The 14,198-nt window shown below is 38.8% G+C and overlaps 1 protein-coding gene across 5 annotated transcripts in view; it reads left to right on the forward strand.

Annotated features, from left to right (window-relative positions):
* The window catches only part of LOC6033318 (rho guanine nucleotide exchange factor 7), a 40,388-nt gene that overhangs the window by 6,008 nt on the left and 20,182 nt on the right, over positions 1–14,198 (forward strand). Inside the window, exon 1 of one of the 5 annotated variants that reach the window (XM_038257422.1) lies at positions 10,978–12,031. The exons of the other annotated variants lie outside the window; for them this stretch is intronic. The gene's annotated coding sequence lies outside the window, so the exon portion shown is untranslated. Of the gene's footprint in view, positions 1–10,977; positions 12,032–14,198 lie in introns of those variants that run through there. 5 annotated transcript variants of the gene reach the window in all.

The following is a 14,198-nucleotide window of genomic DNA, read 5'->3' on the forward strand; positions in this document are numbered from 1 at the left end:
GCGCCACTTTTAATCATTTTACGGATTTATACACACAAAAAAATCGTGTCACTCTCAAAACGCGTCGTTGTCGTTGTCGCCGTCGTCGTTGTCTCGCCCAAGAGAAGATCACAGATCCGATCCGTACAACAGCGACATGAACAGAAGTCTATAAATAGCTCGTTCCCCCGCGTGTCACACACACACAAACAGTTGAGTTTGAGGGGTACGCGGGAAAAACGGCTTGTTGATTCTGACGACGATTGCGCTGCTTTTCTCGATGATGGTCTTTGAAGTTGTGTTGTACTGCTGTTGCTGAGTATCGTCCACCGATCACAACTCGTCGTAGATTTATTGCATTTCTTCTGGGCGCTCTGGTTAGCATTTATTAATGTGGGTGTGTGTGTACTGTGTGTGTGTGTCGTTACGCTTGACGAGCTGTGAATCTCAATAAATTCCATTCATTTAAATCCACATCATAAAAGTGCATCGGATTTGGATCGTCAACTCTGCCATTGACGTCAGTTGGGTAAATATAAACAAATCACAAATCGTTTTCTTTTGGGAAAATCTCCAAAGATTTGAAACACGTTGGAAATAGTTTTCAAGTCGTAAAACTTGTAAAAGTTATTGTAGCAAAGGAGAATGGGCAAATTTGGTCCAAGAATGTACACGAACGGGACCAACTTTTTTCGAAAGATCTCGCCGAGACATGAAAAAAAGTCTTCTGGACCAACTCTTTAAACCCCGGGGTTCAAAAGTTACATGTTGTTGAAGTTTGAGCATTTTTGGGTAAAAATGTATAAAAAAATTGTGTTTTTACTATTTCTAAAATCATTTATAAAATCTCTGTTTCATTATGGATTTCGATTTTCTTGACTTCATTCGACGCGTATCAGCAAAAACTATGAGTTCTGATATGTCTTAGCATGATTGAAACATGATTTCTCTTGTTTTTATCCGTTTGAACCGTTTGTGCAAGAGGCATCCCATAGAAACAAGTCGAAACTTCAAGGTTTTGAATCCGGATCCGACCCAGACTGCTTCAGTGAGTATGGAAGGCTTCAGTGCAATGTTGTAACAACTTATTGGGATGGTCTGAGTCATCCGAGAACTCCTTGGAGTTAAGACCGGAGAGTCTACCGCCGTAACAAGCAAGATGTCGGCGGTTTTTGACAACGGATCATACCCGCATGGCTTCAGTGAGTATGGTAGACTACTATGCTGATGTGTTGGAGTGTCCTGGGTTCTCCTAAGACTCCCTGGAGTTAAGAGCTGTGGGTCTACTACCGTAACAATCCAAATGTCGACCGATTTTGACAACGGAACATACCCGCATAGCTTCAGTGAGTGTGGTAGACTACTTTGCTAATGTGTTAGGATGTCCTGGGTCATCCAAGGACTCCCTGGAGTTATGATCTGTAGGTCTACGGCTGTTACAAGGACTCCCTGGAATGGTCCAGAACATCCCAACATAACAGCAATACAGTCTGCCATACTCACTGAATCTTTGCGGTTATGATACGCAATTAAAAATCATCAACCTTTTTCTTGTTACAGTGACCCAAATATCTAAACTCCAGGGAGTCCTAGGATGACCAAAGACATCCCAACACATTAACAAAGCAGTCTACCAAACTGTCTGAAGCTATGCGTGTATGTTCCGGGGTCAAAAACTGACGACCTCTTGCTTGTTACGGCTGTAGCTCCACAGATCATAACTCCAGGGAGTCCTTGGATGACCCAAGACATCCTAACACATTAGCAAAGTAGTCTACCGCACTCACTGAAGCTAGGCGGGTATGTTCCGTTGTCAAAACCGGTCGACATTTGGATTGTTACGGTAGTAGACCCACAGATCTTAACTCCAGGGAGTCCTAGGAGAACCCAAGACACTCCAACACATCAGCATAGTAGTCTACCATACTCACTGAAGCCATGCGGGTATGATCCGTTGTCAAAAACCGCCGACATCTTGCTTGTTACGGCGGTAGACTCTCCGGTCTTAACTCCAAGGAGTTCTCGGATGACTCAGACCATCCCAATAAGTTGTTACAACATTGCACTGAAGCCTTCCATACTCACTGAAGCAGTCTGGGTCGGATCCGGATTCAAAACCTTGAAGTTTCGACTTGTTTCTATGGGATGCCTCTTGCACAAACGGTTCAAACGGATAAAAACAAGAGAAATCATGTTTCAATCATGCTAAGACATATCAGAACTCATAGTTTTTGCTGATACGCGTCGAATGAAGTCAAGAAAATCGAAATCCATAATGAAACAGAGATTTTATAAATGATTTTAGAAATAGCAAAAAAATCGATTTTTTGTACATTTTAACCAAAAATGCTCAAACTTCAACAACATGTAACTTTTGAACCCCGGGGTTTAGAGAGTTGGTCCAGAAGACTTTTTTTCATGTCTCGGCGAGATCTTTCGAAAAAAGTTGGTCCCGTTCGTGTACATCCTTGGACCAGCTCCCATACAAATTTGCCCATTCTCCTTTCAAACTGACTGAAAATGGCATTTTCATGTCTCCATTTAAGAAACTGAGAAAATAATGAACTGACTCACCTCGGAAAATCTGCTCAGCTGTTTTCCATCTTGGACATCGCTTTGAACCACTCGTGTGTGTCACAGCATCAGCAAAACACACCTTTCTTTCTCAACCGTAGCGACACATGTGCCTGTGTTTACGTCGTCGGGCGACATTTTTTCCCCGAGCTGAAACGAGCAAAAATTAGCGTGAAAATTCAAAATAAAAGTTCTCCCTCCTTGATGATCAGCGGTGTGTGATTTAGACCCGCTGGCAGAGATAAATGACGATTTTTTAAGTATCGCCGCTCAAAATTGATTAATCATGCACGTCTTGCGAGCCGTTGCTCTACTCGTGTGTTTTCTGCCAGCTTAAATGACCTGTAATTGTGTGTAATTTATTTTGAACCTCGTGAAACATTTATTAACACGAATGTAAAATTAAATTCCAATTAGAGATGTTTTCATAATAAAAATATCTGGTGTAATTCTGCACAGAAACGCGCAAATCTGGCAGCGCTGCAACATATCTGGATTTTTTTTAAAGGTCCAATACACCAAATTTTCAGTTTTTGATTTTTGTGTTTTTTTTGATACCCCTGATTCAAGGCGGTTTCAAAAACACCCAAAAAGCAAAAACTGGAAATTTGTTTTTTGGACCTTTTCAAAAAAAAAAAAAAAAAAACTCCAGATATGCTCAGTAGGGTGAGTACGGATTTTGAAAAGTTCTCAGATCAAGTTCTGGTGTGGTTCCCCTTGTAGGGCATACCCATAGGGACTCTCACGCCAAATTTCAGTTCATTTGGTTGAAAACTGACTAGTCTCAAGCGGGTTCAAGTTTACATGGAAATTACTATGGGAAATTTTGAATTTTCGTTCATTCGCTCCTACAGGCCTGGGGAAAACATGTAGAAACTTCTAGGATGGCCAGAAATTAGCGGAATCGTCTGGAGAATATCTTTCCCTAAGAGACCAGGTCGATTCGTCCAACCCCCATCGAGCTCAACGGCAATACATCCGGGGTTTTCGGAACCAACCGTTCTCCCCAGAAAAGCATCAAATTTACCTTAGCATGCTATGAATGCTTGATGAACACCGCGACGCCACATGTCAACAGCTACCACGTGATTGTAAAATTTTCACCATAACATTTTTTTTCTTATTTGGAGGTTTAGAAATAGTATCAGAATCACCATAAATGATAATTCTACAGTTCAAAAAGTAATAAAAAGTAATTTTTTATAGGCGATGCTAGTCCACGTGGTAGCTGTTTGACATGTAGCGTCGCGGTGTTGTTTTCCCCAGGCTTGTAGGAGCCAATGAACGAAAATTCAAAATTTCCCAAAGTAATTTCCATGTAAACTTGAACCCGCTTGAGACTAGTCAGTTTTCAACCAAATGAACTGAAATTTGGCGTGAGAGTCCATATGGGTATGCCCTACAAGGGGAACCACACCAGAACTTCATCTGAGAACTTTTCAAAATCCGTACCCACCCTAATGCTCAGTTCTCTATTTTTTGAGTAGAAGTTTTGCGAGAGAGCAAATTTGCATTAGGTTTTACGCCGTGACGTCATTTGACATCTCGCGTGCACTGTTTACATGGTCTTCGCCGATTGTCGACGAATTTCCACGACCAAAATCGACGACCGCGTTGAACTCTGTGCACTCCTTCTAACCTCCAAATCGAGTAGGCGTAAAACTTAATTGCTGAAACTGGATTCAAGCTATAGCAGAAAGAGAAAACTTTAAGAAAATTGACAGAATGCAATTCTGAAGCAATGAGCAAAGGCTATAAAAAATACTGTAAAAACGATGGTTGTCGATCTCCTCGATCTCAATATTGTTTCATCTATCGATGATTTCTTCAGTCCCACAAAATGCATATTTAACTTAGATCTTTACTTTGATGCACTTCTTGTCTCGATATTAGGTTTTATGCCGACTCAATTTTTAGGTTAGAAATTTGACAGCTTGGCTGCACTGTTTACATTTTTTGCACATGTGTCTCAGTAAAAATGTGTAGGCGTGTGCGCTCGTAACGTCACGCTGTAAAACCTAATTCTTTCTTGCTCGATTTGTGCCATAGACATTTTTCTTTGCCAAATGGAACTTTGAAGGGAGTTTAACATTAAGTTGAGAATCGCTGCTTTAAAAGTCTAAAAATGTTAAAAAATAGTGTTGCCGAAAACACGTTTTGCCAATATCCATGGTAGAAACAAAAGTTGCGGTCCAATACCATTTTTTTGGCAAGTTATTATAAAATAATTTCAAACCTTTTGCCTTCCTCACCTCACTGAGGCCAGGCTACAAAATCACTCGAAAATTGAACTTTTTAAATATACCTTCTAGATATACCTTCACGTATACATATCGACTCAGAATTAAATTCTGAACAAATGTCTGTGGGGTTGTGACATGATTTTTTTCCACACGATTTTCTCAGAACTGGTTGAACCGATTTTGACCGGGTCAGCCTCATTCGATTCGTTTTTGAGTCCTATAAGACCCTATTAAAATTTATTCTGTTTAGTAAAGTATTTAAAAAGTTATGCTAAGAAAAAGATATTTGTAGATACAAAAAGGATGATTTTTTGCATAAGCTTAAAAGGCCGGGACTTTTTGTTTACGTGCGAGAGTCGCGCCAGATGCGAAACGCCCGGTTGCCACATTGCTTCAAATGAGAGTCTGCATGTTTTCTGGAAAAGTCTGTATCAGGTATATATTTTTTCATTAACTTATTTTTATTATTACTTTGTAAATATGAGGAAGGCCCCAACCACCTAATGGTGGATTAAGAAACGTTTTTTACACCAATTTCACACTAAATTTCCTTTAGAATAAATATTAAATAACAAAAAATATTGAAAATCAGTTCTGTTGTCAATCACGCTAAACTTATCAATTAATAATGTAAACTTCACACATTGCCCATTCTAACCAGCAACATACACAAATTGAAAAGTGCAAACAGGCTGCTTTCGCGGCTCATCTCGTGGCTAGTGCTTTAAGGTTTGGCCACAGACAAACAGACGTGAATCGGTGAACAACTCATCGATCACTGCTCACTAGAGCCATCTAATTGTTTACACGCGCATTGACCGCCGTGTTTGATTGTGTAAGTGCACACGGTTTCACGCAACTGTCAAACACATGAAAAGGAGCGGTGGTGGCATTTCATTTTCCGTGGTGAGTTTCCAATTGTTCAAATTGACCGTTGTTTGCTAGAATTTAAAAGACAATAACATATGTTTTTCTGTGGTTTAGTTGTTTAGAAGGGAAACCTTTTTCGCGCAAACCAATTAACAATCCCAAATGTTATTCCGATTCTGTGGTTTTCTCAATTTATACAGAGAGAAAACAAGCCCAGGATAAGTAAACAGCAGGTTGCATTTTTGGGCGGTAAGGAAGGTTTCGTGTTTTAACCCTTTCAAGCCTGAATTAAAAAAATATATATATATATTTTTAGTTGATGATAGGAAACAGATCCTGAGACTACTTAAGAAAATTTTGATTTTTGGGTCATATATGACCCATCAGGCCCGAAAGGGTTATTAAAACCACTTTGTAGTTTGAAAATTTGTTTTTTTTTATTGTTTTGCAAATGTCGTTGAACTTTGATTGAACCGTGTTTTTGCTGCCTTTTTTCTCAATATTCATCCACCCACCCTAAACTTACATCAACACCTTGTTCTCGTTCACTACCAACTTAAACAAGATATCTACATAGCTGAAACATCATCATTAGCACACGAGCGCGGAGTGAAATCTCGAAAATGTTTGCCCGTATTCTGTTTAGTTTCTCTGGCAGAACTTTCGGTTTGTTGTTTCTTGAGTGTTTTTTTTGTTCTAAATTCCTTAAAAAACGAGACATGCTTCTGTTTCAGCTGGGGGGTTTGTTAGTTTTGCAACAATGTGCATCTGTCCGTCCGTCCCCGCGACTTGGCTTGGTTTTGCCTGCGGCAAGGTCGAACGAAAGATTTAGTACTTGAGGTGGCACGGAATGTGTATTTTTAACCTCGAAAATGGACTCGGCTGCTGAAACACATGGTGTATTGCGCTCATTATTTTGGCGTGCACATATTGTTTCTCAGTGTGGTCGCTTAGAAAACTTGTGGACTTGTTGTCTACTACACTGTTGTTGGCGAGCAGTTGTCTAGACACTATAGCAGAGGTTCTTGGGCTGTGTTTATATAAAAAGTAGTTATAATTTATCGCTCGTGGATGTCAGGTTCACCTGTTGTGGAGTGATTTTGCCAGAAAATGTATGCAAAGTATAAAAAAAGATGAGAAAAAAAATATCAGTGGGGCAAACAACCAGTTTTGTCTTCTGTTTTTAATAAATGAAATTAATTAACGCAACATAACATTTATATTCAATGTAAAAAAGACATTTCCTAACAAATTTAGTATTTTTCCTAATTTTTATTACCTTAACACCAAAAACCATTTTTTGCCATTATTTGTTTTTGTTTTCAATTCTTGACTAAATTTGGCAAACAGTTCTAGTCTAATCTTATCTGTTCTTATCGGTTCGAACCCTATTGCAGCCAGTCTTTTGATAGCCTTAAGTTGATTAACTTTAATTTTTAATTTTTTTGTATTTTTTTGAATTGGTTAAAATTTTGTGTCCCATACAACTAAATATTCGGAAATCTGAATCATTTTGAGAAATTTTCTGATCGATTTAGTCAAAAAAAAAATCAAATTATTCGCTCTACAGCATTGCCTTGGCGTTCTCGATTGCGAGATTCCTACTCGAAACTAGGTGTCCGAAGGATTGGTTGTTGAGGCAACTGCAAACCTCTTTTTACACCTTAGCTTCCATCCACCCCGGGATTCGAACTGACGACCTATGGATTGTTAGTCCAACTGCCTACCAGCGACTCTACCGAGGCAGGACCCAGGGAGACGACTCCTACACCTGGATTGAGCTAACGACCTAACCCTCTAGGTTAGACTGGGGCCAACATTTACTTCCCCATCCGACGGAAGGCGTAGTCAGATAAATCTCGTCTCGAAAAATGCCACCGGGACCGACTGGGATCGAACCCAAGCCGACTGGGTGAGAGGCAACCACGCTTACCCCTACACCACGGTTCCCGGCTATTTAGTATCTTCGGCAAATTTTTAGGTTTTGATGACGACTATTCACAACAATACACGGATTTTTTGTAGCCAATTTTTGAATTTGTTTTTATTTTCACAAAATATCTACTTCTCGAAATCCGTATTTTTGAATACATTTGATATTTATGAAGGGACAAAAACCTGCTACTTTTGAGCCATAGATAAAAAGGGCACTAAGTTTGGCGCCGAGTAATATTTTTATGATTTGTGTTTTTTGGAATAAATGTTAATGTATTTTTATAGCTCCAGTTTTTAATGTAAATTTGTTTTAGGCAATCGAAAAGTACAACAATGTCAATAAAGTGCGACGTTTTCGAAATATATTCACTTAATGTTTGGTTTAATTTTAACTAAAAACAAACAGTTAACGATGTTTAGAAATAGTGGTCATGAGTAGAGGGTGACGACTCTCGAGATTTTCAATTTCCCGGGAATCGAGAGTTGAGTTTTGTTATTTCCCGGGAATTCCCGGGACCCGTGATATTTTTTAACTAGCCAATAGTGTCAATAACTTATAAAGAAAAGTAAAAAAAAAGCGTTTCTTTTTGATGAATTCAGATACAATTAATTCATACTAATCCAATGCAATGTAAATCTAAGTAACCTCATCGTTTTGAGGAACTATTTCTTCATTTAGATTTTTTTTTAAAATGCAGTTTAAAATGTTTCCGAATCTTCATTCGCACTGAGTGATTTTTCAAAAGTTCACAAACTTATTTTTGAACTTGTTATTAGATTTTTTGAAAGTAAAAAATCGGGCTGAAGCCCACCCCCGAAATTTTTGGAAGACATATAGGAGAGAGGGAAGATGAAAAAAATTTCTTTGAAACAAAAAATATGAAAAGTGACTATAACTTGGTACACGATATAAAATTTAATATGATGTGGAAAAATCGAATTATAATAATAAGCAATTTTTTTTTTGGTGTAACTATTTTTGATTCCGATAATTCCTAAGCAATACCTACAACTTTGCCGAAGACACCAAATTTATCAGAAATTCCGTTCTCTAGATACATATATTTTTTTTTTTAATATTTTAATAGCCTTTTTATATAGACAGCTGCCAAAATTGTATGGAGACTTGTATGGATGATCCAATTATAAAAAAATGTCTTTTTTGGTCTATGAGGTATGTACACAAAATTTCATCAAATTATAAAAGTACACAAATTAAATTTGCAAGAAAAGGCGCATTCTTGGGAGAATTGTCCCATATCGTTATCTTCGGATTTTTTTTAGTCAAAATAAGTGTAAAATACTAAAGTTTTCACTAATCAATTCCGTATTTTTTATGTAAATAATCGTATCTTCAAACAATTTCACCCGTGTACCCGTGTATAAATAGCGTTTGAAAATAACATTTGAGAAGGGCGTAAGGAAATTGGACGGGCTTTCTGGAAAAAATAAACTGAAACAAAATTACACGCCACATCTATGAGATTTTTTGATTTTTAAGTCTCAAACATAAATTTAAAGGGCATGTCACGTTTTTTTTCGTTCAAAATTTTTGAGGAAATAGCTTAAAATATAACCAAAAGAATGACGAAAAATGCACGATGGTATGTCTCTCCTAAAGAAATACAAGAATGATTTACTAAAACTGTTTTCTTTTGAAAAGTGGTCTAAACGTCAAAATTTTTGAAAACTGGTAGTGGGAATCGATTCTCCAGACAATTTAACATAAAAGTCTCAATATTGACCATTGTCCTATGTCCAATCCTTGGGAAGATACAGCGGTTTTAAAAATAAAAATGTTGAAGAAACGGGAATTTTGGTGTTTTTTTGGCAATTTCCATATGACAGACTTGGTTTTTCAGTCTCGTAAATATTTTTACCGGAAAGCTCGTTCAATTTCCCATAAGTTTGCCTTTGAAAGCATTTCAATTGGATGTAAGGGCTTACAGATATAAGCTTAATTACATTGCTTATAACTGAAAATAGAATATTTTTTTCAGTGTGGTAGAAACCAGGATAGTAAATTTGATTACATAAATATAAAAACGATATAAATCAAAAAGCTGTCAAAGGCAAATTTATGGGAAATTGGACGAGCTTTCCAGTAAAAATATTTACGAGACTGAAAAACCAAGTCTGTCATATAGAAATTGCCAAAAACCACCAAAAATCCCGTTTCTTCAACATTTTCATTTTTAAAACCGCTGTATCTTCCAAAGGATTGGACATGGGACCATGGTCAATTTGGAGACTTTTATGTAAAATTGTCTGGAGAGTCGATTCCCACTACCGGTTTACAAAAATTTTGACGTTTAGACCACATTAAAAAAAAAAAAACAGTTTTAGTAAATGATTTTTGTATTTTTTTAGAAGAGACATACCATCCTGCATTTTTCATCAGTGCTTTGGTTATATTTTAGGCTATTTCCTCAAAAAATTTGAACGAAAAAAAATCGTGATGCATTGAAAATCAATAGAACATTTTGCGTCATTTGCTACCTATATTGCAAGTTTTTTATGATATAATTTTAAAGATAAAAAAAAATGTATTTTGTGATCGTTGTTTTATACTCATGTTGCAAATTGAGATAATGTAGTATGTTCAGTAAAAAAAACGTATTATTTGTGAAGTTTTTGTGTACATATACAACTAAATTTGCAACATAACAAAAAAAAAAAAAAAAGATTACCAGCTTTTTAGCATCCATGTACTTTATAATGACACTTGCAAGAAACTTTAATCATTATCGTTAACGACCTTGATTATTACTTCAAAAGACATTTTTAATTGTCGTATCGTAAGCAGATCAAGCTTGATATAAATTCATTCAAAACAAAGTTCTTGACTCATCATCCGTGTCGATTGCAAAACCCTCAACCAAAATTCAAGCCCGGCCGGGGTTAGCACCTTTCGGGTTCAACCGAAAATCTCGCATAATCTCCCCACTAGTACAGTGCAGTGGCCAACGACGGTGGCGTCCACCTCGGATTTTGGCATAATCCCAATAAATCCGTGTACGCTCACTCAAGTGCTCCCGAGCTCCCCTTCTCCTCCTCTGTGAGCATACGCTTCAATCATTAGCAAAGTGTGAATGACCGACTATAGCTGAAAGGTGTGGTGTGTGTTTTGGGGTTGTAGAATTTTTCCTAGTGGTTGAGACTTCAGGACTTGGCCAATGTCGGGGTGTGGTGGCCACTTTTTGACCACAGCAACTAGTGCCAAAAACGGGTTGTTGATGACGAACTTTTTTTTCGCTCTAGCTTGGTTCTGCGCGCAGTCATTTTCGCGCTATTTTAATAACTATATTTTAAACGAATTTTTCCCCACCTCAAAGAGCACACCGAGGGTGGTCACCAGGACGGCACACGGAATATGGCCAGTAGATAGCCGGCGCGTTGCGAGTGGTCGCGTTTTTTCGCCGTGGTTCCGCGCGATTCGACCTTTTTGAACGAGGGCGCCGCCGCCATCGCGGTTGTGTTTGGTTCCGGAGAAAAGGGCAACCCTTTCGGAAGCTGACGACTTGAGTCGGTGCGCGATCCAGAGTGATTAATAGCAACGGCAGCAGCAGACACGTTGATGCCACTCGAGGTGGACGACGGACGGGATTCGGAATAATTTGTTGCTGATTTTGACCGACACATCGAGTCACTTGAGCTGGTTCTTGGAGTGTCGGATGATCTTCGGATTGCCTCATCGCGCCCTAGCAGAACGAAAGCGCGCTCCCCCCCGGAGAGTATAAATAAATCGCGCGCATATTTGGGAAAATTTAGAGATATTTTTGGCATCACCAGACGTGGTTTTTCAGAAAGGGAATCGCGAGCGGCCGAATCGATCCTCTAACCCACCAAGCATGTTCAAAATGAACCAGAACTACATGGTGCTCATCTGGTACCTGGTGATAGTGATCGTCATGATCTACCTCTTCATATTCTCCCAGTGACGAGACGCGGGCGTCCTGGAGTGCAGCAACTCCACACCTTCGGTAGCAAGTTAGAGTAGGAGACAGCACAATGTAATCAATCACGCACGCGCACGAGAGAGCCGCCGACGACCGACCCGTTGCACCTGCTTCCCGTGTGTCATCCGCGGATTCTGGACCGTCACATTCCCACACAGCGCGTAGCAGCAGTTCACCGATAAAAGACACAAGCAGCAGCAGCCAGTAGACAACACACGTTCCCAGCATCACCAAGTCACAGCCAATCACACGTCGAAACCCTTGTTAGTTTTAGGAGCAGCAGCAGCAGCAGCATCAACACATTAGATGCACGGCGAAAGATGAATTAGTTAGTTCGGCATGGTAGCAGATAATGTAGCGTGTAGTAATTAGCGTTTAAATTAAAGTCAAAGGCTACGCGACTTTGACGCGTAAGATCAGATTCTGCGCGCGGCGCAGGAAAGAAGCAATTCCATGCCAACGTTGGCATAGGTGAGTTTCAGATTCCAATTTAGTACGTTGTGAAAATGTCTATAAAAATTAAGGACAATCCTTAAAATATGGGGTCTTGAGGAAGGTTCTACATCTAAGAAATGGAAAGAATTGGGCAACTTTTGCGCCCTCCACAGGTAAAAAACTGAAACTGTTGCTTTTCTCCATACATTTAGACGATTTTTCCCATACAAACTTCAAGCAATTAGAATTGGGTTCATGGTCAGAATGAGCTCAAATTTGGAATTTAACCTGTTGATGGGTCAATCTTTGATTAAAAGAGGTAGCCTCGAGGAAGCCCGGATTTGAACCACCCTAACGTTCATGCAAGAAGAACAAAACGGCATCTAGCAAATATTCTCTTTGGCAAGTTGTCTCAATCGCAGGTTGTGTCAATGTAGCATGATCTAATCGGGACTATATTCCAAATGAGAAGTGACAACATTGCACGGGTTTTTACGGTTTTTGATGAATTGTTGAAGGATTGAAATCGAGTTTTGGGTATTTGGAAGATCATAAGATAGGGTGGCCAATCAAGTCGGGAATTCGACCAAATCCGCTAAAAATCGGGAATTTGTGTTTTTTCTTCACAAAACCGAGAAAACAAATTTCTGGAATAGTCGCATGAAAAAAATGTTCGTGCTTATTTTTTTTAAATCTTGTAGGATTTTCAAATTAATTTTACTCAATTCGTCTTGAGCACATAACATAATGTTACAGCGATTCCACGTCATATCAGCAGGATTCAGATCAAAGTGCTTCGATCTGTCTCAACTTTGTTTTGTGAGTTCCTTGGCCAAACGTAATTAGACCCGTATTTTTTTGGCCACTTGGGTGCAGGGTTGATTGATATGCACGGTGTCGAGCTTAAATCAAAGGAGGTGGGCATCTAGTTGTCACCAAACACGCATATTTTTCAGTGTCTATGGTGATGCACGTCACTTGTTTATTTTCACGTGCTTACATTTCGGGTTAGCACGTCACATTATAAGCACATTACTGCACGTGTGCTTATTTTCAAAGGGATATTCAAAGTTTTGTAAAATATTTATTTTCTTTCTTGGTGAAGCTCAGAAAAGTTCTTTTTTTTAGGATGGAGCAATTGAAAATTTACAGACAGAAAATTTAAGAACCTTTTCAAAAATATCAATATAAAAAATGGGCAAAACACCCGGTAGAACTGGTTTGCTGGTAAAAGTTGCTTGTTGCTGGTTGTTGTAATCCGGTCCTTGGCTGTTAGGCAGTTCCAGCACCTGATGATCCTAATTCGGTAACTTTTCTTTGAAGGTAAGACCAGCGGGCTGACGATGATGGCGCGGGGATGCGCTAGATGATGGGTTATGGTCCTATCACTTATAGACCCAGACCATCTAATCCGGGACAGAGCGCTCACGTAATTTTCGGGTTTCGACAATTGGAAGGTCGATTACCAATTTAATTTCATTTAGTCTATGAACTAAACCAATAATCCTTGAAAAAAGTTTTGGTTTTGTTTTGTTCAGAGCCATTTTACCGTTTTTTTTTTACAAATAATCACATCAGATTTAACTAGGACCAAAGCCAATGAAGTTCGTTTATTATAAAATATAGTGGGAGGATTTAAAATGTATTTAAACCAATTAGGCACGGGAAATTATAAGCACAGTGTGCTTAACATAAGCACGTACACTGCTCACAATAATGTCGTGTGCAGAACCTAATCATAGTGCACATAGAAAATTCTTGTGTGTCTTTTTATCAACCCTGCTAGGGTGTTCCCATACGATACAAAATAGCGTTTTTTTTAAATTATCGCAAAAACAACATTTTCAAACAACCATATCTCCGGAACGGCTGAACCAATTTTGGTTCGCCAAAAGAATAGTGAGTAGTTGCGCTTTCAATGAAAAATACTAAAATATTTTAAATTCGCTTAATACACTTACAGATCTAATGAAAACATTGTTTGCTGAATTGGGACCGTCCATAAACCACGTGGACACTTTTTTGGGATTCTCAACCCCCCCCCCTTCGTGGACAATTGTCCATACAAAAAAAAACTTTTTCGTATGGAACGTGGACAATCGCCATACCCCCTTAAGTGTCCACGTGGTTTATGGATGGTCCCATTGATGGTCTCGAGACCAAAGGGCTCAGAGCTGAAAATATTTTTCTATGATTTCACAGG

Source organism: Culex quinquefasciatus, chromosome 2, assembly GCF_015732765.1.
Source record: "Culex quinquefasciatus strain JHB chromosome 2, VPISU_Cqui_1.0_pri_paternal, whole genome shotgun sequence".
In the NCBI taxonomy this organism is placed as follows: domain Eukaryota; kingdom Metazoa; phylum Arthropoda; class Insecta; order Diptera; family Culicidae; genus Culex; species Culex quinquefasciatus.